At 45.6% G+C, this 26272-nt stretch overlaps 1 long non-coding RNA gene across 1 annotated transcript in view; it reads right to left on the bottom strand.

The window, feature by feature from the left end:
* The window catches only part of LOC143940035 (uncharacterized), a 61848-nt gene extending 36033 nt beyond the window's left edge, over positions 1-25815 (bottom strand). Inside the window, exons 1-2 of the long non-coding RNA XR_013263817.1 lie at positions 25686-25815; positions 13384-13485 (exon numbers count right to left, since the gene is read on the bottom strand). This is a non-coding gene — a long non-coding RNA (uncharacterized LOC143940035). The remainder of the gene's footprint in view (positions 1-13383; positions 13486-25685) is intronic.
* Positions 25816-26272: the final 457 nt, after the last annotated feature.

Below are 26272 nucleotides of genomic sequence, written 5' to 3'. Positions count from 1 at the left end.
GGAGAAGAGACACTTATAAGGGGATATGATTTAAATTTACAAATACCGTACTGGTGACCACACAATAGGGATAAAACTTTTTTGGGGAAGGGAGTTTAACAAGACATGTGGCCACTCATTACAATTAGAAGAAAGGAGGTTTAACCCTAAACTACATAGAGGGTTCTTTAATGTAATGCCCCATACACACGAGCGGGATTCCACTCAAGCTTGGCTTGCATACACGCGGTCACACAAAAGTTTGCTGAACTTTCGACCGTCAAGAACGTGGTGACGTTCAACACTACGACGAGCTGAGAAAATTAAGTTCAATGCTGCCGAGCATGCGTGGAATTGTTTCCGAGAATGCGTAGGAATTTTGCGTGTCGGAATTTGTACAAGCGATCAGAATTTCGGATCGGAACATTTTCCGACCGAAAAATTGAGAACCTGCTCTCAATCTTTTGCTAGCCGAAATTCCGCCAGAAAAAGTCAGATGGAGCATACACATTATCGCATTTTCCGATCAAAGGCTCTCATCGGACTTTTGCTGGCAGAATTTCCGATCGTGTGTACGGGGCATAAGAGCGGCAAGGATGTGGAATTCCCTCCCACAGTCGGTGGTCTCAGTGGGAGACACTCAGGAGACAAATGTACAGGAGGCTTCCGCAAGTGCTCCTTAAAAGAGGGTCTTTCTCTGAGCCTGGAATCAATGAGGATGGCAACTTTTCCAGCTAAGTGGGTATATCTCATCCTTGATGGTATCCGAGAGACCTTGAGAAAAAGCAGCCACGAGGGCCTCATTGTTCCAAGCAACTTCTGCTGCAAGAGTACATGATTCAATGGCGTAACCAGCTACAGCTCATGTACTCTGTTTGATGGACATGAGGCACTTGGCAGTAGAAGTGGAGCGTGCGGGAACGTCAAATACCCTTTTAAATGGCGCCACAAACTCAGGGTAACTCACGACAACAGGTTTTTGCATCTACCATAGAGGGGTTGCCCAGACCAAGGCTCTCTCAGAAAGCAAAGATATCACAAAATCTACTTTGCTTTTGTCCATGGGAAATGCCTGGGGTTGCATCTCAAAGTATATCGCAACCTGGTTGAGAAATCCTCTGCATTGGAATGAATTGGCCCAAAATTGTTGGGGAAGTGGACCGCAACTAGACATACCTCTTATAGAGGTAATACTCAAGGCGGGTGCCTGCACAGAGATTAGAGTAGCAGCAGGGACAGCCTGCAACACACAGGTTGTACTGGAGCAGCCACAGTGCGAGATTCCAGGTGAGTCATGCGACTCAGGAGCGTTTGTAACTCCAAAGTTCAGTAACCGGAAAGGATAGTCAGACAATCCATAAAGTCAGGAAGCCCAAAATCAGCACAGTGGAACAGAAAGCAAGATCTGGAGCCAGAAGGAATGTCAGCCAAGCAAGTCTTTAACAGGATCGCTGGAGATAGTCTCTGTAATGTTGACCAAGGCGAAAGCAGAGATCATCTGGGCTGGATGGCTTAAGTAGGCAGGAATGACATGCAGGATATCATCAACAGGTGAGTCACTGTAGAGAGATAGGAGCTGGCAATTAGTCGAGAGCTGAGCGGCCATCTCAGAAGAAGGAAGAGCTGAGCCCAGCCCTGACAGGAAGTTCAAGCTAGAAATGCTTTTTAGCATGGATGACTTGTGGAAAGTGCTGAATACAGAATGACCAACAAATGGAGAGATGGAGGACTGGGACAGAAAGGATAGACAGGCAAAAGCAACTATAAGCTCACTAGTTGAAGAAGACCAGCTTATCCACATAAGACCAGAGACAATGGCCAAAGGTATGTGGACTTCATTAAAAAAACTGTATGAGCATTCAAGTCTCAACAGTAAGCTGTTTCTACTAAGAAAGTTGTATAAGATGAGACTAGAAGAAGGCCAGCAAATGTGTGACCACGTGAATGCTATGCTAGAGATCAGAGAGCCGCTACGCACCATCAGAGAGGACATTAAAGATAACCATACTGTTGCCCTGCTCCTCTGCAGCCTTCCAGAGACATATACGGCTCTTATTAATGCTTTAGAAATCAAACCTGAGCAGGAACTAACAATAGAATATGTCAAAGGCAAATTAATTGATGAATATCACAAAAGGAAAGAAAATACGCACCATGATGACAAAGCTCTTAAGATGTACAAAGGCACAAAGCACAACAAAGAAAGCAGAGCCTGTTAGTGCTTATCAGAAGACTTGACAATAGCACCTTGCAAAGCGCTCATGAAATGCAAGTGCTGTATTGAAGCAAAAGTCACACGTGCCCCCCTTTCACAGGCATCTAACAGAAAAACTACCCACCCCCTGCAGCTCATACACAGTGATGTATGCGGTCCAATGAAAACTCCCACATCAGGCGGGAATAGATATCTACTGACTTTCATTGATGATTATTCCAGGTACACAACTGTTTATCTGATGAAACACAAGAATGAAACATCAGAGAAGCTTCAAGAGTTTGTTGCAATGTCTAGCAACAAATTCAAATTCCAACGGAAACCAGGAATAATACACATCAACAATGGGGGGGAGGGATACATACAGGCCCGGACTGGGACAAAAAATAGGCCCGGGTTTTTTGGATTGAGCAGCCCATGACATGGTAACCGGCCCCTTCCCCACTCTCCACTCTGACAAATCCCCTGAGAGAGGGGAGGGGGGAACCCAGCAAAGGTGTGGGGGGGGGGGGTGAGGTGGGACCAGGAAAGAGCATGGGGGTATGGAGAGCACAGGGAAGAATCTTGAGAACATGGGGTGGGGCAAGAGCACAGGGAGGAAGAGAAGAGCACAAGGGGCAGCGGAGAGCATGGGGGGAGGTGGAGAGGACAGGGGGCAGCAGAGAGGATGGGGGGAGGTGGAGAGCACAGCAAGGGTGGTGGAGAGCACAGGGGGGTGGTGGAGAGCATGGGGGGAGGTGGAGAGTGCAGGGAGTGCGGCGGAGAGCATGGGGGGAGGTGGAGAGCGCAGGGAGGCAGCAAAGAGCATAGGGGGAGATGGAGGGCACAGGGAGGGTGGTGGAGAGCATGGGGGGATGTGGCGAGCACAGGGAGGGTGGCAGAGAGCATTGGGTAGGTGGAGAGCACAGGGAGGGTGGTGGAGAACATAGGGAGGGGGCGGTGGAGAGCATGGGGAGGTGGAGCGCACTGGAGGGTTGGCAGAGGGCATGGGGAGGTGGATTGCACTGGGGGGTGGCCGAGGTCATGGTTGAGGTGGATTGCACAGGGGGGGGGGGGGGTGGCAGAGAGCATGGGGAGGTGGATTGCACTGGGTGGGTGGCAGAGGGCATGGGGAGGTGGAGCACACTGGGGGGGGGGGGTGGCAGAGAGCATGGGTGAGGTGGATTGCACTGGGGGTGGCAGAGGGCATGGGTGAGGTGGATTGCACTGGGGGGGTGTGGCAGAGGGCATGGGGGAGGTCGATCGCACTGGGGGATGCAGCGGGCATGGTTGAGGTGGATTGCACTGGGGGGGGGGGGTGGCAGAGAGCACGAGAAGGCGAAGAGTATGGGTAGTGTAGAGAGCCCGGGGGAGGGGGCAGCAGTAATAAGCAGGAAAGGAGGAGGGGTGGGGGGCGGCTGCATATAGAACAATCATTCTCTTCATCTACCTCCTGCAGTCAACTGCTTCTCATCTACCTCTCACAGGCATTCTGATACTGCAGGAGGAAGATGGAGAGAATGATTGTTCTATATGCAGCCGCCCCCCACCACTCCTCCTATCCAGGTTATAAGGGGGTGAGCGCAGAGCACGGCGCAGAACTCACGTTTTCTGTTATCCGGTGTTCTGCCAGGACTCAGCAGCAGGTGTCTGCTTTGGCTCCTCCACCTTCACAGTCATCATATACAAGAGATGACCAGAGACTGCAGATCTATTACAGGAGATGACCACAGACTGCAAATCTAATACAAGAGATGACCAGAGACTGCGGATTTAATACAGGAGATGACCAGAGACTGTGGATCTAATACAGGAGATGACCAGAGACTGCGGATCTAATACAGGAGATGACCAGAGACTGCGGATCTAATACAGGAGATGACCAGAGACTGCGGATCTAATAAAGGAGATGACTAGAGACTGTGGATCTAATACAGGAGATGACCAGAGACTGCGGATCTAATATAGGAGATGACCAGAGACTGCGGATCTAATACAGGAGATGACCAGAGACTGCGGATTTAATACAGGAGATGACCAGAGACTGCGGATCTAATACAGGAGATGACCAGAGACTGCGGATCTAATACAGGAGATGACCAGAGACTGCGGATCTAATACAGGAGATGACCAGAGACTGCGGATCTAATACAGGAGATGACCAGTGTGATACGGATCTCTAAGAGAGACTGACCACTTTTATTTTTTATTAAGATCAGTTTAAAGCATTGCCAGGCATGAAAAAAAAAACACTATCAGCCAAGATACAAAAAACACATTGGCAGGCATGATAAAAAAAAACAAAAAAAAAAAAACATTGGCAGGCATTGAAAAAAAAAAAAAAAACACATTATCAGCAAAGATGCATTAAAAAATATACATATATACAGGCGGGCAATAGTGTCACTTACCTTTCTAGCAGTTGCAGGTCCTTTTACGACACTAGGCAGATGAGGTCTCCTCCAACTCCTCCCCCTTCGGTCACATGACCTCTTCACTTCCTCCTAAGGTGAAAGGCTGGCCGGATGGCTGTGGAGATGGCTGTGGTGAGCGGCGCTGGCACAAGCAGCAGCCCAGCTCGCAGCCCAGCCCAGCCCAGCCCGCAGCCCAGCCCGGGACTCTGGCAGAAAGAAATGCGGCCGTCTCCACGGAGTCAGCCACGGAGCTGGCCGCGGAGCTGCCGTGGAGCCGGCCGCGGAGCCGGCCACGGAGCTTGTTGCAGGACCAGCTTCACAGTGCCGAGATGTCATTGAGCCCGGCGGTCCGCGGCCCACCGGGCAAATGCCCGGTGTGCCCTATGGCCAGTCCGGGCCTGGATACATATGTAAAGAAGTGTCCTCATATCTGAAGAGACAAGGAATAGTACACCAGACAACCACATCATACACTCCTGAACAAAATGGTGTAGCATAAAGTTAAAATCGTACTTTTAAGCCCCATACACACTATCAGATTTTCAGCTGATTTTTGCCATCAGATTTACCAGAACCATGTAGTGCAAGGGCCTGCCTGATTGGAAACAAATTGAAACTCCTAAGGTTTGACCTCATATTATATGGTTTTGGTAAATCTGAAGGCAAAAATCAGCAGAAAATCTGATAGTGGGGTTATTTACAAAAGGCAAATCCACTTTCCACTACAAGTGCAAACTACAAGTGCAAAGTGCATTTGAAATTGCACTGAAAGTTCACTTTTAAGTGCAGTAAATCTGAAGGGTAGATCTGAAATGAGGGGAAGCTCTGCTGATTTTATCATCCAATCATGTGCAAGTTAAAATACTGTTTTATGTTATTTTCCTTACACGGATCTACAGACACTGCACTCCAAAGTGCACTTTGCACTTGTAGTTTGCACTTGTAGTGCAAAGTGGATTTGCCTTTCGTAAATAACCCCCAGTGTGTATGCGGCTTTATAGAAATGGTCAGATGCATGTTGTTGGATGCCAACCTACCTCACAAGTACTGGGGAGAAGCAGTCATGACAGCAACCTACCTACAGAACAGACTACCCTCAAGAGCCATTAAAGTGGAAGTAAACTCCCCTATCGTTTTCAGCTAAGGAAGCTGCCATCTTTGCCTTTGTTTAACCACTTAAGACCCGCGCTATAGCCGAATGACGGCTACAGCGCGGATCTCCTTTTCCGGGACTACGTCTATTGACGTAGTCCCATGCACGAGCGGCCTGCGCGCCCCCATGAGGGGCGCACGCGGCGCGCTCTGTGATCGGCAAGTCTATGAGACTCGCCTGATCACCGATCAGAGCAAGGGGTCGATCCCGACCCCTTATCACGTGTGATATAACGGAGCCGGTAATCGGCTATTATTCCTCCTCGCGCTGACAGCACGAGGAGAAAAAAAAGAGCCGATCACCGGCGACTGATGTCCCGATCACGGCCAGCCCTGCCAGTGCCCACCTGCCCCCTCATCAATAAAGATGATTAAAAAATAATTCCCCCCCGTCAGTGCCACCCAGCAGTGCCCATAGTGCCACCCAGCAGTGCCCACAGTGCCACCCAGCAGTGCCACCCAGCAGTGCCCACAGTGCCACCCAGCAGTGCCCACAGTCTGCCTCAACAAAGGTGCTGTACCCCAGTACCACATATCCGTGCCCATCAGTGTCATCTACCAGTGCCCATCAGTGCCCAGCAGTGCCGCCCATCAGTGCCCAGCAGTGCCACCTATCAGAGCCACCTATCAGTGCCACCTATCAGTGCCCATCAGTCCCATCTATCAGTGGTACCTATCAGTGCCCATCCGTGCCACCCATCCGTGCCACCCATCTGTGCCACCCATCCGTGCCATCTTATCTGTGCCCATCTTTGCCCATCAGTGCCGCCTTATCTGTGCCCATCGGTGCCGCCTTATCTGTGCCTATTAGTGCCGCCTTAACTATGCCTATCAGTGCCCACCAGTGCAGCCTATCAGCGCCCATCAATGCAGCCTATCAGTGCCCACCAATGCAGCCTATCAGTGACCACCAGTGCAGCCTATCAGTGCCGCCTCATCAGGGCACTTCAATGAAGGAGAAAAATTACCTGTTTGCAAAATTTTATAACAAACTATTAACCACTTGACCACTGGGCACTTAACCAGTTGCCGACCGCCGCACGACGATGTACGTCGACAGCATGGCACGGGCAGGCATATTGGCGTACCTGTACGTCCCTTGCCTCCCGCGGGTCGGGGGCCCGATCGGGCCCCCGCCCGGTGCCTGCGGCGGTCGGTTTTCGTCCGGGAGCGATCCGGGACGAGGGGGCAGCCATTCATTCATGGCCACCCCCACGCGATCGCTCCCGACGAATAGGAATCCCCCGTGACATCACTTCCTCTCCTGTAATGTAAACACAGGAGAGGAAGTGATGTATTCTCTCCTCCGTGTCGGTATTTTTCGTTCCGACACCGAGGAGAGAGGATCGGTGAGTTGCACCAACACTCTACACACACAGTAGAACATGCCAGGCACACTCACACCCCCCCGATCACCCCCCCCAATTACCCCTGCCCCCCAGTCACAGTGACACCAATGTCATTTTTTTTTTTTTTTTTTGCATTGGTGTCATTTGTGACTGTAATAACTGTTAGGGCAGTTAGGGTTAGCCCCCTTTAGTTCTAATGTACCCCCCTAACCCCCCCAATAAAGGTTTAACCCCGTGATCACCCCCCGTCGCCAGTGTCACTAAGGCTGGGTTCACATTGCAGCGGTTTATGAGAACGAATGTGATTCGCACCGCACTGCAGTGCAAATCACATCCGATCTTTGTGCGATTCGAGTTCAGCCATTCGCCGCACCCGCCACACCCGCCGCACCCGCCGCACCCGCCGCAAATTCGCACGGGACCCTTTTTTTGGCCCGCAGCAGAATCGGATCGCATGGGTGTTCACACCATGCGATCCGAGTTTGCAGATCGCACTGCGATATGCGAACTGATCTGGGGGTGTCAGTAACATTTCACTGACACTCCCAGCAGTCCGCATAGGGCAGTGTGAACTGCCGCCGGGAGGCATGCGATGCGGGAACCCGCCGCGGATTCGCGGCGTTTCCGCATCGCTCCAGTGTGAACCCAGCCTAATAAGCGATCATTTTTCTGATCGCCGTATTAGTGTCACAGGTGACGCTAGTTAGGCAGGTAGGTATTTAGGTTCGCCGCAGCTTTTTATAGCGCCAGGGACCCCCATATACTACCGCATAAAGCCCCCTGATTGCCCCCTAGTTAACCCTTTCACCAGTGATCACCATATAACTGTTACAGGTGACGCTGGTTGGTTAGTTATTTTTTTATAGTTTCAGGGCACCCGCCATTTATTACCTAGTCTCACTAGTGTACCCCTAAATTTAGGGGTGTCTACTTTCCAAAATGGGGTCATTTGGGGGGGGTTTGTGCCATCTTGGCATTTTATGGCCTTCAAAACTGTAACGCCCTTAGAAAGCCTGAAGGCGGTGCTTGGTTTTCGGGGCCCCGTACGCGGCTAGGCTCCCAAAAAGTCCCACATATGTGATATCCCCGTACTCAGGAGAAGCAGCAGAATTTATTTTGGGGTGTCATTTCACATATGCCCATGGCATGCGTGAGCAATATATCATTTAGTGACAACTTTGTGAAAAAAAAAAAAAAAGTTTGTCATTTTCCCGCAACTTGTGGCAAAATATAAAATATTCCATGGACTCAACATGCCTCTCAGCAAATAGCTTGGGGTGTCTACTTTCTAAAATGGGGTCATTTGTGGGGGTTTTGTGCCATCTTGGCATTTTATGGCCTTCAAAACTGTAATAGGTAGTGAGAAGTGAACTCAAAAATTTACGCCCTTAGAAAGCCTGAAGGCGGTGCTTGGTTTTCGGGGCCCCGTACGCGGCTAGGCTCCCAAAAAGTCCCACATATGTGGTATCCCCGTACTCAGGAGAAGCAGCAGAATTTATTTTGGGGTGTCATTTCACATATGCCCATAGCATGTGTGAGCAATATATCATTTAGTGACAACTTTGTGTAAAAAAAAAAAAAATAATTTTTTTTTTGTCATTATTCAATCGCTTGAGGCAAAAAAATTAAATATTCAATGGGCTCAACATGCCTCTTATCAATTTCCTTAGGGGGTCTACTTTCCAAAATGGGGTCATTTGGGGGGGTTTTGTACTGCCCTGCCAATTTAGCACCTCAAGAAATGAGATAGGCAGTCGTAAACTAAAAGCTGTGTAAATTCCAGAAAACGTACCTTAGTTTGTAGATGTGACAACTTTTGCGCAAACCAATAAATATACAATTATTGACTTTTTTTTTACCAAAGACATGTGGCTGAATACATTTTGGCCTAAATGTATGACTAAAATTGAGTTTATTGGATTTTTCTAATAACAAAAAGTAGAAAATATCATTTTTTTTCAAAATTTGCGGTCTTTTTACGTTTATATCGCAAAAAATAAAAATCGCAGAGGCAATCAAATACCATCAAAAGAAAGCTCTATTTGTGGGAAGAAAAGGACGCAAATTTTGTTTGGGTACAACATTGCATGACCGCGCAATTACCAGTTAAAGCAGCGCAGTGCCAAAGTGTAAAAAGACCTCTGGTCATTTACCAGCAAAATGGTCCGGTCTGAAAGTGGTTAAACACCCTTAATAACCAGACCAATTTTCAGCTTTCGGTGCTCTCACATTTTGAATGACAATTACTCAGTCATGCAACACTGGACCTATATGAAATTGTTGTCCTTTTTTTCACACAAATGGAGCTTTCTTTTGGTGGTATTTAATCACCGCTGGGTTTTTTATTTTTTGTGCTATAAAAGAAAAAATACAGAAAATTCTGTAAAAAAATGAATTTTTCTGTGTTTCTGTTATAAAATTTAGCAGATTAGTAATTTTTTCTTCATAAATTTTGGCCAAAATTTATACTACTACATATCTTTGGTAAAAATAAGTACAAATTGGTGGATATTATTTGGTCTTTGTGAAAGTTATAGAGTCCACAAGCTATGGTGCCAATATCTGAAAATTGATCACACCTGAAGGACTGACGGCCTATTTCAATTCTTGAGACCCTAACATGCCACAAAAGTACAAATAGCCCCCAAATGACCCCTTTTTGGAAAGAAGACAGGTATTTAGTAAGAGGCATGATGAGTTTTTTGAAGTTGTCATTTTTTCCCACAATTCTTTGAAAAATCAAGATTTTTTTTACTTTTTTTTTTTCACAAAATTGTCATATTATCAGTTTATTTCTCACACAGCATATGCATACCACAAATTACACCCCAAAACACATTCTTCTATTACTCCTGAGTACGGTGATACCACATATGTGAGACTTTTACACAGTGTGGCCACATACAGAGGCCCAACATGCATGGAGCGCCATCAGGCGTTCTGGAGCACCCAGGACAATTCTGACATTTCTCTCCTACATGTAAAAATCATCATTTATTTGCTAGAAAATTACATAGAATCCCAAAACATTATATATGTTTTTTTAGCAAACACCCTGGAGAATACAATGGTGGTCGTTGCAACTTTTTATCTCGCACGGTATTTGCGCAGCAATTTTTCGAATGCTTTTTTTTGGAAAAAAAACAGTTTTGTGCTTAAAAAAAAAAAAACACAGTAAAGTTAGCCCAATTTTTGCATAATGTGAAAGATGAAGTTACACCGAGTAAATAGATACCTAACATGTCACTCTTCAAAATTGCACAGGCTCGTGGAATGGCGCCAAACGTCGCTACTTAAAAATCCCCATAGGCGACGATTTAATTTTTTTTTACTGGTTATATGTTTTGAGTTACACAACGTTCGCAGCGATACCTCACATGTGTGGTTTGAACACCGTTTTCATATGTGGGCGGGACTTACGTATGCGTTCGCTTCTGCATGCGAGCACATGGGGACAGGGCGCTTTAAAAAAATATATATATTTTATTGTTCATTTTACTTTATTTATTTTAGTTTGACATTTTTTTCCCCAAAAATAAATTTTTTGATCACTTTTATTTCTATTACAAGGAATGTAAACATCCCTTGTAATAGGAATATGGCATGACAGGTCCTCTTTACAGTGAGATGTGGGGCCAATAAGACCCCGCATCTCACCTATAAGCTGGGAAGCCTGAAAAAAAAAAAAAAGATTCTGGATTTGATCGTATTGGCGAGTCGGTAGAAGCACCGGAGGGCGGCGGGAGGGGGGCGGTGTCTATGGCTGGGTATTGCAGGGTATCACCAACTATGGCTGGGTATCTCAGAGTATGGCGTTGCAGAGTATTGCGTTGCAGAGCATTGCAGGATATTGGAGGGTGTTGCAGAGCATTGCAGAGTGTTGCACGGTATTGGCGGGTGTTGCAGAGCATTGCAGAGTGTTGCAGGGTATTGGTGGGTGTTGCAGAGCATTGCAGAGTGTTGCAGGGTATTGGCGGGTGTTGCAGAGCGTTTCAGGGTATTGCAGAGTGTTGCAGAGTATTGCAGAGTATTGCAGAGTATTGCAGAGTAATGCAGGGTATTGCAGAGTATTGCAAAGTATTGCAAAGTATTGCAGAGTAATGCAGAGTAATGCAGAGTATTGCAGAGTAATGCAGAGTATTGCAGAGTATTGCAGAGTATTGCAGGGTATTGCAGGGTATTGCAGGGTAATGCAGAGTATTGCAGAGTATTGCAGAGTATTGCAGAGTAATGCAGAGTAATACAGGGTATTGCAGAATAATGCAGGGTATTGCAGAGTATTGCAGGGTATTGCAGGGTATTGCAGGGTAATGCAGAGTATTGCAGAGTAATGCAGAGTATTGCAGAGTATTGCAGAGTATTGCAGAGTATTGCAGAGTATTGCAGGGTATTGCAGAGTAATGCAGAGTAATGCAGGGTATTGCAGAGTAATGCAGAGTAATGGCAGGGTATTGCAGAGTATTTGCAGGGAATCGAGGGGTTAATTTTCGGTGAGCAGCGATGTGGGCACTGCAGATGCAGCCCACATCGCTGCTGACACCGATCTCTTCCCCCTCTGCTGTTCCGATCGGTACAGAGAGGGGGAGGGAGGAACCGGCGTCATAACATGATGCCGGTTTGTTTACAAGTGATCACTCCGTCATTTGACGGAGCGATCACGTGGTAAATGGCCGCTATGAGCGGCCGTCTACCGTGATCCGTGATGCGCCGGGTCCTGTGGACCCGGCGGTCACGGATGCTCTCGAGTGTGCGCCCCAGGGGGGCGCGCGAGAGCGGAATTCTGGGAGGACGTCATATGACGGCCTCCCACAGTTAAGAAACCGCCCTGTAGCCGTCATTCGGCTATAGGCCGGTTATTAAGTGGTTAAACATGATTTTTTATTTTTTTTTGCATTTTTTTTGTTTGTTTAGCAAAAAATAAAACTCCCAGCTGTAATTAAATACCACCAAAAGAAAGCTCTATTTGTGGGAAAAAAATTATAAAAATTTCATTTGGTGTTGTATGCCCGCGCAATTGTCATTCAAAGTGCATCAGCGCTGAAAGCTGAAAATTGGTCTGGGACTGAGGGGGGTTTAAGTGCCCAGTAAGCAAGTGGTTAATCTTCAACTGCTATGGTGCTGCACATGTGATTCGTTATGACACCAGCCATTGGATGGTTTGATAGTTTGGCTGAGAGCACAGCCAATGTGCAGTTGGCATTCCCGGCATGCCTTTTTTTTATTTTTATTTTTTTTAACTGTTTAAATCAATGGGTTTACTTACACTTTAAAAGTACTCCATTTGAAATGTGGCATGGTTCAAAACCTAGCATAGGGCACATCAGAGTGTTAGGATGTAAAGCATATGCCTATATTCCAACTGAAACGTGATCCAAGCTGGAGAACAGAGCCATAGTGGGTATTCTAGTAGGCTACAGTGAGCCAACTAAGTGTTATGCCGCGTACACACGGTCGAACTGTTTGACGTACTTAGTCCGTTGAAGCACATTTCAGCGGACAATCCGCTCGTGTGTGGGCTTCAGCGGACTTTTTCAGCGTGCAGTCCGGAGTACTAAGAATTTTGGATTTTCCAAAAATCTGTCCGTCGTACTTTGGTTTCAGCAGACAATACGGTCGTCAGTATGCTAGTTCGACGGACTAAGAATGGCGCATGCCCAGAAAGGATTTACATGGCGGAAGGGTGCTTTGCTGTGTCTTGGACTTCCTATTTCTAGTCCCATCATACGTGCTGTACGTCATCGCGCAAGCTTTCGACTGACTGTTTGTGCATCCGTGTGTGGTCAAGTCCGTTCAGTGGAAAGTACGACGGATTGTCCGTCGGATTGTATGACGGACTAAGTACGTCAAACAGTTCGACCGTGTGTACGCGGCATTAGAGAACCTTACACCCACAGAGTGACAAAGTGACAATAAGACGTAGTGTTTATTTTGATGAGAGCCCATCACCAGAAACTGATCCCTGAAAGCTGTAAAGTGAATATGCCAAGCAAACCAGAAGAAAAGGTCGACCAAAGCACGCCTGTGCAGGAGTCAGAACAAGAGGTGGAGCTCACAATGCCTAAATCAAGTTCCCACCACATGCTGCTAAACTGCCTGAAGTCAGAAGATCCACTCGGAAAATAAGGGGGGATACTACCCTGCAAGCTGTTATACACTGTCAAAACACACAGCATACTTGAACCAATATCCGGGGAAGACATAGAAAAACTGCCAAAGCATGAAGTCAATAAATGGAGAAAGGTAGCAGAAGAAGAATTAAAGTCACTTCAGAAAAATAAATTAACAAAGTACTTACCAGAGAGAGATTCTCAAGAAGTAAAGCAGACCCCTGCCTCTACTCCAGGAATCAAGAAGACAGATGGATATACATCCTTATCTATGTTGATGACATTTTAACCTGTTTTGAACAAGAAGGGGATTATATTCAGATTATATGTTCACAAACTGAAAGACAATTTTGAAATCAAAGAGCTAGGGGATATTAGCTACTATCTGGGAATCCAAATAGAGAGAGAAGAAGATGGAAGTTATCTTCTAAGCCACTCTCAGAAAATCTCCAAAATCTTGGAACAGTTGCATATGCAGGATGAAAAGGAAGTGAAAACCCCTATGGAACCTGGCTATCAAAAGAGCAATGAAGCAGAAATGTTTTCTTACCCAACAATGACATGTATCGCAGAGCAATCGGTAAGCTGCTATATGTTGCCACTGTGACAAAAGGAAAGTATCAGCGCCCTGTCAACATGAATGGAACGCAGTAAAATGATTGATGCAATACCTCAAAGGAACAATTCAGATAAAGTTGCGGTTACCAGCAACATCCAATCCAAAACTGGTTGGATATGTGGATGTTGATTGGGCCGGGGACTGCACAGACTGCAAATCCACAGGTGGATTCATCTTCCAGTATGGGGAAGGAACCATAAGTTGGTCTAGTCTAAAGCAAGTAACTGTCATTCTATCTTCAACTGAAGCAGTGTACATTGCAGCAGCACACGCACGTCAAGAAGCGATATGGATTTGTCAACTTTTTGAGGACATTGGGATAGACATGTCAAAACCAATTCCCATTTTTGAAGACAACCAGGAATGTATAAAGCTTACACAATCAGAAAGGGTCAATCCTAGGTCCAAACACATTGATGTCAAGTATCACATACTGAGGGACAATCCAGAGCAAAGTGTTATTGACATTCAATTCTGCCTTTCAGAGGAGATGACTGCCGATGCACTCATCAAGCCTTTATCGAAAGAACATCATAATTATTTCCGGCATAATCTGAATATGATTTGACAAAGCACATGCTGTTGAGAAGGGGTGTTGGAAGACCAACAGCATAGTAGCTTTTTGTTCTGTGAACTATATACTGTATGCAGCAGGTGGCACTGCAGTAGTATACTGTGTATCTATGATATGATGTAATGGGAGCAAGTACTGTTTTTTTCTCTGTGTGTACTTGTTCGTGGTTAGTTCCTGCTCCTGTTTCTCATGCTGTAAGACATGTTCGGATATTCCTCCATAAAAGGAAAGTATTCTCTGCATCTAAGAAGCTTCCAGCGCTTTATATCAATACCCTGCTAACATTTTTTACAACTTTTTTGATTTCAGCTTTAATCCTTGCTTGACCTTGTCCCTGAAATTAGTGCATTGTCAACAGAATCCAAAGTTTGTTCACTGTAATAGGCACTGCTACTACAAGGATCTCCACTTGCTTCCAGTCCCATGCTGAGCAGCTGTCCTGCTGCATCATGAAAATAGAAAGTCACTCTCTGGGCACAGGCACCATTCATGGAACACTTTAAATTTTCTCCATAAATGTATAGCTTCCTCCTAGTATAGTTCTGCAATCAAGGGAGCAGTAATTGTGCATTCTGGACTCTTCAGGGTCTCACATGTTGGGAGTTTAATTGCTTAGAGTCGGAGAATCGAACCCACCAGTCTGAATATTTATCGGGTTCCTGCCTATCCCTGGAGGAGAAGTGCCCATTAGGTGGTTGGAATGTGGTAACTAGTCTGAGACACAGTAGAGCAGGGTTTTTTCTCTCAGGAGGGTTCCAGAGATGCAGGGGCTGCAGCTTCCAGGCAGGCCATATATTGAACAGCTATTCTAAGAGGCCTCAGAAAGTCCAAGACTAAAGACTTCAATCCACTTTTCCCAGAGTTGATTACAGAACCATGCCACTAGGGATCTAGCCCTGAGAAGTGCCATTTCACTCACTGGGCCATGTCCAGAGACAGCTGTCCTGGAGGCTTGTAAGTAGTGACTTTCAATTGATCCCTGCAACTGCACTATGGAAAATACACTGGGTAATGACAGTTTTGCATTGGAGCAATGTAACCAGACATTCAAAGACTTACCCCATGGTCTCCAGCCAGTGCCAGGACAAGGTCATCTAGAGCCCAGGGCGAATATGCCAAACTGCACCCACCCCCAAGATGCATGAGCAAAAGTCTCCCCCAAAAACTGAGCCCTAATCTGCATGATTACGCCCTAAGCATAAATAAACCCCCCCCCCCAGGACAAATCCCCCCATCTCCCAATCACAAATGCCCCCCTCTATAAAAAAAAAATCATCCCTCTCAGCAAAATTCCCCTAAATTTACCCATCCTCTCCCCACACCAAATCCCTTCTCCCAGCACAAATTACATGCAATCTCCCTCCTAGCAGAATCCCCTCCTTCAATTCCCAACTCCTGGCACAAATCCTCTGCCCTACCAAAACAGATCCCCTAAATCACCATTCCCCCTTCAAATTTCCCCTCCTAGAAAAATTCTTACCCCCCACTGCCCACAAATTCCCCCTTCCAACAGAAATCCCTTCTCACTTAATCTCCTCATGGCACCCTGCCACCGCACATGATACCACAATGGGCAGCTTCCCATCCCTGTCTCTAGCTGTTGGGTCTTGGACTATTCACTAAAAACTACTATTGCTACTAGGATAAACTGTCTTCTGATTACTAATTAATATTGAGCATTTTTGGAGTATTCCATGCTCCCAATTCCTCTCCTGCCACAAGTTCTATAAACAATAAATAACAAAAAGACAACCCCTGGACTGTTTATTGGAGCCGGAGAGAACAGACGGTTGCTTGGGTGGCTGGTGGCCTCTGTAATATTTGGGAAAGAACCAGTTAATATCAGTGGCACCCAAACTCGCCCATCCATGTCTTTATGGACATTGTTTTGTGCACTGGTCCAAATCATTTCGTGGAGAGGAGATTATGGTGTGGGGTTGTTTTTCAGGGGGTTGAGTTTGGTCCCTTAGTTCCAATGAAGGGAACCCTTAAGGCATCAGCATACCAAGACAATTTGGACAATTTCATGCTCCTAACTTTGTGGGAACAGTTTGGGGGTGGCCTCTTCCTTTTCCAACATGACTGTGCACCAGTTCACAAAGCAAGGTCCATAAAAACATGGATGAGCACGTTTGGGGTGGAGGAACTTGGCTGGCCTGCACAGTCCTGACTTTAACCCGATAGAACACCTTTGGATGAATTCGAGTGGAGACTGCGAGCCAGGCCTTCTCGCCCAACATCAGTGCCTGACTTCACAAATGCGCTTCTGGAAGAATGGTCAAAACATTCTCATAGACACACTCCTAAACCTTGTGGACAGCCTTCCCAGAAGAGTTAAAGTGGTTGTAAACCCTTACAAACCACTTTGACCTACAGGTAAGCCTAGATTAAGGCTTACCTGTAGGTCCAAGCAATATCTCCTAAACCTATATGGTTTAGGAGATATTTGCCCGAAAATGGGCACCGCTGTCTATGATGCATGCGCCGTAGACAGCGGCGCGCAGGCGCACTGAACGCGGCAGTTCCAAAAATGGAGCTGCCGCATTTGTCGACTCCCGTGCGCATGCGCGGGAGTGACGTCATCGCGGCTTCGCCGAATGACAGCGGCGGAGCTGCGAGATGCCACCAGCAAGATGGATGCGGCGGACTACAGGGGACAGCGGTGACATCGCTGGCTCCTGTGTCAGGTAAGTGACACATAATAGGCTACTATGCGATGCATAGTTGTCCATTATGCTTTACCTTTGCAGGGAAAAAAAGAGGAAGTAAACTCATCAGGGTTTACTTCCTCTTTAAAGCTGTTAAAGCTCAAAGGGTGTGTCAACCTAATATTGAACCCTACGGACTAATACTGGGATGTCATTAAAGTTAATGTGTGTGTAAAGGTAGGCATCCTAATACTTTTGGTAATATAGTGTACATACTGTACTTGCATTGGTCCAAGCTGGTTCAATTTAACGTTATTTAATGTTATGTAAAAATTGCCATAACCTAAACGTCAGCTTTAAAGGTAACAAGCAAAGGAAAATCCAATTGGCAATGTTCTTGACCCCAATTACATTTTTATTCAAGCTCTTGTCTGTTTTTTTCCCCGGACTTTATGACTTACTGTATATTTTTACAATGGCTCTATCATGTTACACTGACTTTTCTAAATCACAAGGACGTTGAGAATGCCACATGGCCCGTAGCCTATTTCCTCAGTAGCAGGCAACTGTTGCGCTCATCCCATAAATGTTTAAAAATAAAGCGGAGCCCCGTTGTCTGATGTATTGATAACATATTGTAATCAAATCGTATGCTTCTCTCGCCAGCAAATTAGACAGTCTATTGCTTTTAAGGCACAGCGTGGTGTAGTGTCCCAGTGATATATGCTAAGCTATAAAACGTGAAATGTGTGCTGATTGCAAGCAACAAAACAATAAGTTTACTTTTCAAGTATGTATTGTAGTTTAGGGCTTCTGTTGTGCTTTCTTTATTTCAGCATTTATGGGTGCAAAGAAAGTCTGCAGAACATAGTTAATTAGATTAGATTTATCAGTGCATGGAATGCTTTATGTTATAATGCTTAGGCATAGCTTGTAACTTTTTTTACACCATTTCACAGATTCAGGATTGTTTGTAAAATTCAAAATTAAATGTTGCCCACCTACGGTGCAGTTTGGGTCTACAGGTAGTAAACTGCAATTTTAAAGATGAACTCCAAACTTGCAGCCAAATATATAATGTATAAAAAATACATGAGTGTTTAATTGGCAAACCCAAATCAAAATGGATGCCTTATGCCCCGTACACACGAGAGGACTTATGTCCGACAGACTTCCAAAGGAGTTCCGCCGGAGTTCCGATGGAGTTCCGACGGAGTTCTGACAGACTTTTCGGCCGAACGGACTTGGCCACACACGATCACACTAAACTCCGACGGATTCGAACGTGATGACGTACGACCCGACTCGAATAAGGAAGTTCATAGCCAGTAGCCAATAGCTGCCCTAGCGTCGGTTTTAGTCCGTCGGAGTAGCATACACACGAGCGGAGTTTTCGAAGGGGACCGGGTCCGGCGGAGTTCCTTCGGGAAAATTTGAAGCATGCTTCATTTCTAAAGTCCGTCAGACTTTGGCGAATCAAAAGTCCGTTGCAGCCCACACACGATCGGATAGTCTGACGGACTCGGTCCTTCGGACTTTGGATGTTGAAAAGTCCGCTCGTGTGTACGGGGCATTAGAAGCCGCTTGAACCCTCTTGGGGATTTCCAGCAAAACAAAAAACACATCAGAACTTCTGATGCTTGCAGGCCTTTCCAGGTAGACTCTGACCACCCAAATCACATCCAAAAGGTGCAACTGCTTCTCTTCTGGCGAGCCAGGCTGAGAAAAAAGAAGGTAGAACAATGTCCTGATTTAAATGAAATTCAGAAACTACCTTAGGCAAAAAAGGACGGAGCATGACGTAGCACCATTTTATCATGGTGCAAAATCAAATACGGTTCCTTACAGGAAAGGGCCGCCAACTTGGAGACCCTTCTAGCCGAAGTAATTGCAAAAAGAAAAGCCAACTTCCGTTGATTGGTTCAAAGGGCAGTGAGGCCCGGAACGGAAAAGACAGAAAAGAAAAAGTAGTGCAGGGCCGGGCATGACCATGTGTTTAGGGGAGACAATGCATGGGTTAATATGAAGAGATTAGAGGGGAGGGGACAGTGAGAAAAGTCCAAGGGGGAGTGGTAATATATAAGGAGGAGGCGGGGCTAGGCTGGGAAACAGAAAGTTGTGGAGAAAGAAATGAGGAGGCAGTTTTTCCCACCCACCCTCCCTATATGTTGTCTGTGTTTGTTGGTTTATGTGTTTTCTTTCTTTCAGGAGCATGGCAGATGGTCGTCATGGCAGCTGTGGATTGGCGGTGTTTTGTTGGTCTTTGACGGTGGCAGTAAACATATATGATGGAAAGGGGTGGGGGGCTCATCGGTAGTATGTGCCCCTCCGGTGTATTCCAGCGAAAGGTTAGCTGGAATACTGTAATGGTTGCACTGCGGGAAGGGGGTTGTCTCCGAGCTGATTATCCGCTGGAGGCCTATCGTGTGGAAAAGGTCCCGCAGTGTATTGGTGGAATATGTGTTGGAGTTCCGGGGTGCCGTCAAAGACCAACAGACTGGAGTTGAACAAGTTGTTACGGGGGTGATATGTTGGTATATATTTGATATTGGAGTTATTTATATGGTGTGAATAATAAATAGGCTGCTATGGCCATTTATACACCAAAATGAAGGTGTGGTCTCATCATTTTAGAAGGGTAAGAAATGGGGATGGTGGAGTACAAGTGGTATAGCAGTAAGAGGCAGGTTGGGTACCTCTGAACTACACTGGTCATGCTCCTGTAGCACCGACAATACCAAATATAAATCCCAAAGGCAAAGAGGTGATTTAACGGCAATAAGTGAGTCACTCCCTGAAGAAAAGTCCAGACCAGGGAATATGAAGGCAAAGGCTTTTGGAAGTACACTGATAAGGCTAAAACCTGCCCTTTAATTGTTGTGAAGGCTAATCTTTTATCTAAGCCTGACTAAAGAAAAGAGAGAATTCTCTCTACCAAATATCTGTGAGGATGCCAACTTCTGGCCTCACACCATGCAATGTGAGGTTATAAGCTTTCCAAACCCTGTGATAAACCTTCCTGGTGGCCGCCTTTCTGGCGTTCACCAATGTAATCACCACTGGTCCTGAGATACCACGATCTCCTAGCACCCTGGCTTCAATAGCCACGCCGTCAAATTCAGCAAGCGTAAATGTGGGTGAAATATAGGCCCTTGTGACAGTAGATCGAGCTGGAGCAGAAACATCCAAGGCTTGCCTACTGCTAATCTCACTACCTCCGAGTACCAGGTCATCCTTGTCCAGGCCGGAGTTACCAGAATGACTGATATCATCTCTCGGATAATGCGCAAAAATTGTGGCAGAAGAGGAATGGGGGGATGCATAAATCAAAGAGAACTGAGTCAAGGGAACTACCAGAGCATCTATCTCGATTGTAAGTGAATCGCTTGCTCTGGATACAAACTGCTGAATCTTGCAGTTGAACCTGGATGCCAGCAGGTCTATATCTGGTGTACCCCACTGCTGGCAAATCTGCATAAACACCTGTGGGTGCAGAGACCATTCTCCTGGATGTATCTGTTGGTGGCTGAGATAGTCTGCTTTTCCAGTTCCTTTCTGCCCAGGAAAGACTGGCATCTGTGGTCACTACCTTCCATAACAGTGGAAAAAAAGACCTTCTCTGTACCAGATTCTGGTCTACTAACCACCAGGCGAGACTTGCTTGAGCCTTGCGGGTTATAATCATGCAGGAATCCAAAGCCTGCATCTTCCTGCTCCATGCAAACAGAATGTTCTGCTACAATGCCCTGGAATGGAACTGGGCATACAGAATTGCCTTGAATGAGAAAACCATTCTTCCCAGAAGACTCATACAGAGTAAGACAGGCAGGCGTCTCTTTCGGCTTACCTGCCGAACCTGATCCTTTAGGGCCTCGACCCTTCTTGGAGGCAAGAACACTCTTGCCTGGACCGTGGCCATGATAAGGCCTAAGTATTCCAGACTTTGAACTGGTTTTAGGGCCGATTTCTCAGAATTTATGATCCATCCAAGATGTTCCAGGAATTGGACCGTAAAGATCACATTTCTTATCAAAACTTGCAGCGATTGATCCCTGAGTAGGAGATCATCTAAGCATCTCTGTTTGGATATCCATTGCCTGACTGGCCATTACCTCTTCTACCTTTTCAACCCAGTCTTGCTCCAATATAGGAGGAATAGGTGAAGGGGACCTGTCATGCTTCCTGCCACTTTGTGTGGCAGAAGCGATCATTCCGGCAATCTTGCCCTCTAAACCAGCCAAAGCTGAGGTAGAAGCATTGGTAGCAGGCACAACGCCGGATAGACACAGCGGCTCAGATTGCCCGGTGTCATCCGGTCTTTCAGGTGAGGCTATTGCAGCAGAGTTATGTTTAGCTTCTACAGGGGCCACTGATGGAACAGATGTGGCCTTTGCTTTTAACCTTTAAAAAAGCTTCCCTCAGCCATCTGGGCCACAAGCAGGAGCCCGCACTTGCTCCCGTGGAGAAGAACACACAGAGAAGCACACCTATCCCTCTAGTGGGCAAGAAAAAGCATTGCAAGCAAAAAGTTTATTTTTTTTCAAAAACTTCCCAATGCTTGTGCAGCTCTGGGAAGAGAAACACAGAGCAGTAAACCCATGCCCTCTAGTGGGCATAGCAAGCATAGCAAGGAAAACGTTTTTTTTTTAACACGTTAGCCTAAACATACATTGTTGCAGGGGAATAAATAATAATTTGGGTTTTCACAGGGCCACTTTCCACTCCCGCCGCAGGACAATGGCCTCAGCCAGAGGTCCAGCCTTCACCCATCGTGGTGGGTTCTGTCACACAAATCTTCAAGGACCGGGTACCCTTTTAGCATGAGGATCCACTCCCTTGGACCTGTATAGCACCCTGTAGGAATGCCTTAGCGCTGTGGTGTCCAGGATTCCACTACCCAGGGTCCAGCACCCGAAGGTTGCATTACAGGCAAAACCTTGTTGATACTTTAATCTTCTTTATGAGGCTCGGGTACCATTTATCTTAGCATAGTAGCTTTTTGAAATGATCCAATCTAGAAATGCTGTCCCATGATTTTTAAAAAACCTATGTGGGATTACAGCATGGAAACTCAATAAGAGCTCAACAAATGACCATCCACCATTTTAGACACTGACGAAAAAACTGGAGTACTTCCTGTATGTGAGGGGTTATATAGGGGATCACGTCCTGTTTTTGGTTATTCTACCAGTGACCATTCCCCTATAGGTGGCGCATAACCCAGGTAGTAATGCATATGGCTGCTCTGTGTCCTGTGATGTACGTGAAAGAAAGAGATTTTTTTACATGAATTTTTGTCTACCCAGCCCTGATTTATACACAGCTCTGCCACACAGAGCAGCAGGAGACCTGTTTTGTTTCTCTACCGCAGTTCAAAAACACTTGTGGGGGAAATTATAATTAATTGACATAGCTGTTCACCCATTTAAACAGCATTTAGATTATCCATGGGAACAGACCAAACGTTCTCAGGCTATATTCTCTGCAGATTGAATGTTATTTAAAGTGGAAGTAAACACATCGATTTAAACAGTTAAAAAAAAAGGCATGCCGGGAATGCTAACTGCACATTGGCTGTGCTCTCAGCCAAACTATCAAACCATCCAATGGCTGGTGTCATAACGAATCACATGTGCAGCACCATAGCAGTTGAAGATTAAAGATGGCAGCTTCCTTGGCTGAAAACTATAGGGGAGTTTACTTCCACTTTAATGAACAAAAGCAGAGTGAATGCCGAATGGGGAAAATACAACATTTTGCCCACTAGATTTTAGCCCCTTTATGTACAGTGGGGAAAATAATTATTCCCAAACAGTAAGTTTGCCCACTTACAAAGAAATGTTAAGCTCTATCATTTTTATCATAGGTGTATTTTAAATGCTACAGAGAGAATATCAACCAAAAATCCAGAAAAAAAACCATGATACAAATGTTATAATTTGAGTTGCAGTTCAGTGAGTAAAAGACACCTGTCCACAGAATCTCTTTCTTCCATTCAAACCTCACAATCATGGATAAGTCCAAAGAGCTGTCAAAGGACGTCAGAGAAAAGATTGTAGACCTGGACAAGGCTGGAATGGGCAACAAGACCATCAGCAAGAAGCTTGGAGAGATGGAGACAACTGTTGGAGGGATTATTCACAAATGGAAGAAATACAAAATAAACATCAATCACCCTCGGTCAGGAGCTCCATGCAAGATTTCGCCTCATGGTGTAAGGATGATCATGAGAAAAGTAAGGGATCAGCCCAGAACTACATGGGAGGAGATTGTGAATGATCTCAAGGCTGTTGGGATCACAGTCACCAAACAAACCTTTGGCAACACAATACACCGCCATGGATTGAAATCCTGCAGCACTTGCAAGGTCCACCTCCTCAAGAATGCACATGTACAGGACTATCTGAAGTTTGCCAATGAACATCTAAATGATTCAGAGAAGGATTGGGAGAAAGTGCTGTGGTCAGATGAGACCAAAAATGCTGACTATGATCCTAAGAACACCATCCCTACAGTCAAGTACAGAGGTGGAAACATTATGCTTTGGGCAGTTTTTCTGCTAAAGTTACAGGCCGACTTTGCCACATTGAGGGGCCAATGGAACGGGGCAATGTATTGTAAAATCTTGAATGAGAACCTTCTTCCCTCAGCCAGAACACTGAAGATGGGTCTTCCAGCATAACAATGACTCAAAACATACCACCAAAGCAACACAGGAGTGGCTGAGGAAGAAGATCATTAAGGTCATGGCGTGGCCTAGCCAGTCTCTAGAACTTAATCCTATAGAAAATTTATGGAGGGAACTGTAGGGAGCTGAAACTTTGGACCAAAATCCTTCCTGAGATGTGTGCAAACCTGGTAATCGACAACAAAAAACGTCTTACCTCTGTGCTTGCCAACAAGGGTTTCTCCACCAAGTACTAAGTCATGTTTTGCTTGGGAATCAAATACTTATTTTACTCACTGAACAGAAAATCAATTTAGAACATTTGTTCAGGTGTTTTTTCTGAATTTGTGGTTGATATTCTGTCCCTATCATTTAAAATACACCTATAAGGAAAACCAATAGGCCCTTCATTTCTTTGTAAGTGGGCATTTTTACAAAATCTGCAGGGAATCAAAAAATGATTTTCCCCACTGTATGTGCAGCTAACTGGGGTGGTATTGATAGCTTATGGTGACCTACTTAGTAAAAAAAAAAAAAAAAAAAAACAACTTGCTAATAAAATTCTATGGAAAAGGCTCATCGTATATGATATTGTATATCAGACATGGGGGGTTATTTACAAAAGGCAAATCCACTTTACACTGCAAGTGCACTTGGAAGTGCAGTCGCTCTAAATCTGAGGGGTAGATCTGAAATAAGTGGAAGCTCTGCTGATTTTATCATCCAATCAAATGCAAGCTAAAATGCTGTTTTTTATTTTCCTTGCATGTCCCCCTCAGATCTACAGCGACTTTACTTCCAAGTGCACTTTCAGTGCTCAGTGGATTTTCCTTTAGTAAATAACCCCCATGGTATCCAGAGAGATGGCCCATAGAATCACTAGGAGTCAGATGCAACTAAATGGACACCACTCAGCTCTCTGGGCACCATGTTTGATACACCTGAGAGCCTTTTCCATAGAAGTTTATTGGTGAGTTTCTTTCTTTCCCTTTCCACTGATCTCAGGGCCCTTATACAGTCCCACAGCGGTACACTTTTACATGTTGTACAGTTTTCCCCCTTCCTGGTGTTTTGGAGCATTGCGCAGTGGTGGAACACCGGAGACTGGTCACAAGTGCAACCTTTGCGACCCTGGTGGTTCGCCATCGCCCTGAGCCCGAGCCTGTGCAAATGGGGAGGGTTGAAGAAGACTGGTGACTAGGGATACGCTACTTGACCTCATGTGGCCTCATTAGGTCAAGTAGATTACATTAATACATTAACCTAATATGATCATATTGGCCTAATGCCATTGACCTTATATGGCCAGTGATGTCACAAGCATTGTGTATATGCAGCTGATTAGACTGGCACTGATAGCTTCTGGTGGCCCACTTAGTAATACAGTAAATGGTCACATTAGGTCAATTTAATAATTGGGTAAATGGCATTCGCCTAATGTGACCAAATTAGGTCAATTGATTTAATGTGGCCATATTGGGTGAAGTCACAAGCATCCCTGCCCTTTTGTGTACATGCAGACCATTGGGATGGCACTGAGAGCTTCTGGTGGCCTATTTAGTAATACAGTATTTGGTTCAATTAGGTAAATTTCATTGATCAAATATGGCCGTCTAGCCTTATTAGGTCAATGATATTGGCCAAATGTGGCCATATTAGGCATTGAGCTAATTTAACCTAATGTGACCACATTAGATCAATGAAGTCACGAGCATCATCAGATTACTTAATCTCTATAACTGGCCAGTCTAACACCAGGCAACTGGTATTTCCAGAAGGGGGTCAGCAGTAGCACCCCGCATTTATCATTGAAGATGTAGAACACAATGGAGGTTATTTATGAAAGGCAAATCCACTTTGCAATACAAGTGCACTGCAAGAAGTGTTGCCAACCACAATATAGATATATATATATATTAGGGCTGTATAAATTAAAGATTAATTTATCAATTAATCGATTCATTTTTTGGATCGGTACTCACCTCTCTGCCGGCTTCTGGGTCTGAGTCTTCGGGGAGTTCCGTCACGGACATCAACGTCACTGGACTCCTTTCCCCTTCCCCAAGTGCCTCCGTCTGCTAACGAAGGGAAGGGGGAAGGAGTCCGGTGACATTGAAGTTCTGATTGAACCAAACAAGTATGGGGGAGGAGCTACGCATGACATCACCCGCTGCTGCCCTATGGAACTAACACGATTGTTGGCTTTACATGCTTTGTTTTTATCATCTTTATGTGAGTGGTTTGTGTTTAAACACAAAAATGTAATCTTATACTTAAGCGGTGAGCACTTAGATCTTTTCTTTCTACCCATGACCTGGTGTCCTTGCTGAGATCTAAGGAGACGTGAGAGAAGTTTATGGTCCGTGTTAACCCTTTTGATACCTGCCTGCATGACCACCAGTTTGCACAGGGGTCCATGCCATAAGGTGAGAGTGATTAGTTAGACCGGAGGTGGAGGGATTGTCACGCTACTGTGGGGAAAAAATTACTACAGATTGAATTTAAAACGTATTTGTGGGTCATGGATTGTGGAAACGAACTAGTGTCGGGTGATTGTATATCGTGTATA

This window comes from Lithobates pipiens, unplaced genomic scaffold (assembly GCF_037356315.1).
Source record: "Lithobates pipiens isolate NorthernLeopardFrog02 unplaced genomic scaffold, aLitPip1_a1.2 Scaffold_3, whole genome shotgun sequence".
Classification (NCBI taxonomy): Eukaryota; Metazoa; Chordata; class Amphibia; order Anura; family Ranidae; genus Lithobates; species Lithobates pipiens.
The sequence above is the reverse complement of the archived record's forward strand: the minus strand, read 5'-3'. Positions and strand labels throughout refer to the sequence as shown.